Source organism: Dasypus novemcinctus, chromosome 15, assembly GCF_030445035.2.
Source record: "Dasypus novemcinctus isolate mDasNov1 chromosome 15, mDasNov1.1.hap2, whole genome shotgun sequence".
Classification (NCBI taxonomy): domain Eukaryota; kingdom Metazoa; phylum Chordata; class Mammalia; order Cingulata; family Dasypodidae; genus Dasypus; species Dasypus novemcinctus.
In genome coordinates this window covers 89,285,462-89,289,133 of record NC_080687.1, presented here as the reverse complement: position 1 = coordinate 89,289,133, position 3,672 = coordinate 89,285,462, and the positions used below count along the sequence as shown (strand labels likewise).

Below are 3,672 nucleotides of genomic sequence, written 5' to 3'. Positions count from 1 at the left end.
AATTGTTCTAAATTTTTGAGATTATGAATATACAAATATATTTTTTAAAGATTTATTTATTTATTTATTTATTTCTCTCTCCTTTCCCCTCACCCCAATTGTCTGTTCTCTGTGTCTATTTGCTGCATCTTCTTTGCCCATTTCTGTTGTTGTCAGCAGCACGAGAATCTGTGTTTCTTTTTATTGCGTCATCTTGTTGTGTCAGCTCTCCGTGTGGGCAGTGCCACTCCTGGGCAGGCTGCACTTTCTTTTGCACTGGGTGGCTCTCCTTATAGGGCGCACTCCTTGCGCGTGGGGCTCCCCTTCGCGGGGGACACCCCTGCGTGGCACAGCACTCCTTGCGTGCATCAGCACTGCACGTGGGCCAGCTCCACACGGGTCAAGGAGGCCCGGGGCTTGAACTGCGGACCTCCTGTGTGGTAGACGGATGCCCTAACCACTGGGCCAAGTCCGCTTCCCGTGAATATACAAATATTGTGAATATACTAAAAGCCATTGATTATACATTTTGGATTGAAAAGCCAGAAACAGCAGCTATGTACAGTGGGGGAAGCACACAGAGATTGATAAGTGAGGAATTTTTTTGTTTGTTTGCTTGTCTGTTTTTTGTTTATTATTATTATTGAAATTACGAGAATGTTCTAATCATGATTGAAGTGAGGAATGTACAACTATGTGATTATACCAAATACCATTGATTGTATACTTTGGATGAATGGTATGCTTTATTAATATGCATCAATAAAATTGATTTATTTTTTTAAATTCTAGAAAATAACCAGTATCCAAAGTTTCCCCTTCCAAGTTAGGTTTTTAAAAAATTAGTTTTGTATCTCTGGGAAAATGACAGATGGCAAAGATGTGGGACTCTCTCCTCTCCCAGAAAAGTAGCTAGAGGGCAGGCAGAAATAGCTTGGGAAAAAGCGTTCTAGGGTTTAGGACACCAGAAGAAGGCCGGACACCACCCAACAATGAGAGCAGGACAAAGGAAAACAGTCTCAGCAACAAAACTGTGAGCTAAAGCTGCAGCTGCAGCTGCTGGCACCCTCCCCACCCTACAGGCAATCTTGAATCCTCAAGCCCTGGGCTGGTAGCCCTGGGGACTGCCCCAGGAAATGAGAGAGAGAGGGACACACCAATGGCTGACTCAGCTTTGGAGGCATGAACTTGGTCTGCTGTGTCCCAGGTGCGCTTCCAGGCCAGGAGCCCACACAGGACTGAAGAGACCTGATGCTCTCAATCGCCCTCCCTGCTGATCAGACCGGGTTGTTAAGGACGCAGTGGGGATTGGAAATTTTTCCTACATGGGAAGAGAAAAGGGGCTGCCAGGAAAGGTTGGGAAACAACTTCTGAGAAACTTTAAATTATGAGGCTCTTAGCATTCAGGCAGGATCCTCTATCACAATGATCCTGTCCCTGTTGGAGCTCACACACTCCAACCAGATTTTAAACTGAGAGGACTGCCAATGAGTGCTATCTGCTGGCCTACCAAGGAAGTGCATGTGAGGAAATCAAATATAAATGAGCAGGAAAGGCTTTTTCCACCTCCCTCCCCAACGCCCAAGGAAGCAGTTCTGCAACCCATAACTGGGTCCAGAGCCCAGAACTGAGCAACTAACAGGGATAATCCTAAAGACCCAGAACAGGTTGAACCAAGAACCAAAGAACAACAGTAAACACAGCCTCCTGCTACTAAATCCCTACAAAAGAAATTGAGCATCAAAAATAAATTCACCATCATAATTAGATGCCTAGACATCAGTAAAAAATTACAAGCCATACTGAAAAATGGAAGAAATGGCCCAAGCAAAGGAATATATCAAAGCCCCAGATTAGACACAGGATGTGAGACAACTAATTGAGATTCATACAAATTCCTAAAATCAGTTAATGAGTGGAAAAACAATATGGCTAAAGAGATAAAGGATATCAAGAAAACAATGAATGAGCAAAAAGAAGAATTTGAAAACCTGAATAGAAAAATAATGGAGCTCATGGGAATGAGAGACATGATAGGTGAGATCAAGAACACATTAGAGTGCTCACTTTGGCAGTGCATATACTAAGATTGGAACGATACAGAGAAGATTAGCATGGCCCCTGTGCAAGGATGACACGCAAATTCATGAAGCATTCCATAATTCAAAACAAGGAAGCAGATGTGGCTCAAATTATTGAGCTCCCACCTGCCACCTGGGTCCCAGGTTCAGTTTCCAGTGCCTCCTAAAGAAGATGACTGAGCTAGTGAGCTGACATAACAGACTGGCATGGCGAGCTGACACAACAAGATGACACAAGAGACACAAGGGGAAAAAATGTACTGAGAGACACAACAAAGTGGAGGTGGCTCAAGCGGTTAGGCATCTCCCTCACATGGGGGAGGTCCTGTTTCAGTCCCTGGTGCCTCCTAAAAAGAGGATGAGCACACAACGAACAGACACAGCAAATGCAAGCAATGATGGAGTGGGGAGAAATAAGTATATAAAATAAATGTCAACAAACAAACAAAGCCACATTATATGCATAGAACAGCAAGTGCAACATGATACAAGAAAGAACTCATACAGAAGACAGAGCAGCTGAAATTGAAGTGAGAAGAACAGAGAGAAAAGTATGGAATATATTTAGCAGGTGCTCAGGGAGTTGAAAGATAACATGAACCACAACAACATATATGTCATGGGAATTCCAGGAGATGAAGAGAAGGGAAAAGGGGCAGAAAGAGTATTTGAAGAAATAATGACTGAAAATTCCCCAACGCTCACGAAAGAAATGAACTTACATGTTCATGAAAGCACAGCATACCCCAATCAGAATAAATCTGAATAGACCTACTCTAAGACACATACTATTCAGAATGTCAAACATCAAAGGTAAAGAGAAAATTCTGAGAGTAGCAAGAGAGAAAAAAACCATCAAATACAAGGGATGCCCAGTAAGACTTAGTGTGGATATCTCATCAGAAATCATGGAGGCTAGAAGACAGTTATACGATATAATTAAGATACAGAAAGAAAAACTGCCAGCTGAGCATTCTTTATCCAGCAAAACTATTCTTCATATATAAATATGAGTTTAAAATACTCACAAATAAACAAACACTAAGAGAGTTCATAAAAAAGAATCCATCTTTGCAGAAAATATTAAAGGAAGCTGTAGAACCTGAAAGGAAAAGACAGGAGAGAGAGGCTTGGAAGAGAGTATAGAGGAAAGAATAACAGAAAGGATAACCAAAAGAGAAAAAGAGAGATGAAAATAAGATATGACATATGAAAAACAAAAAAGAAAATAGTGCAAGTAAATAATGCATTCACAGTAATATCATTGTATGTGAATGGATTAAATTCCCCAATCAAAAGATATAGGCTGATAGAATGGATTTTTAAAATGAGCCATCCATGTGCTGCTTACAAGAGATTCACCTTAGACCCAGGATTACAAACTGGCTGAGAGTGAAAGGTTGGAAAAAGAAACTCTACTCAAACAGTAACCAAAAAAAGAACAGAGGTAAGCTGTGCTAATATCAGACAAAACAGTCTTTAAATGCAAAACAAAAGGCCACTTACATATTAATGAAAGGAACAATCCACCAGGAAGAAATAATAGTCATAAATATCTATGCACCTAACCAGGGTTCCCCCCAAAAATGAGGCAAACTCTGACAAAACTGAA

At 41.1% G+C, this 3,672-nt stretch overlaps 1 non-coding gene across 1 annotated transcript; it reads left to right on the top strand.

The window, feature by feature from the left end:
* The first annotated feature begins 2,042 nt into the window (after window positions 1–2,042).
* LOC111759523 (U6 spliceosomal RNA) lies at window positions 2,043–2,145 on the top strand. The gene has a single exon (XR_002793481.1). It is a non-coding gene; the product is annotated as a U6 spliceosomal RNA (small nuclear RNA).
* Window positions 2,146–3,672: the final 1,527 nt, after the last annotated feature.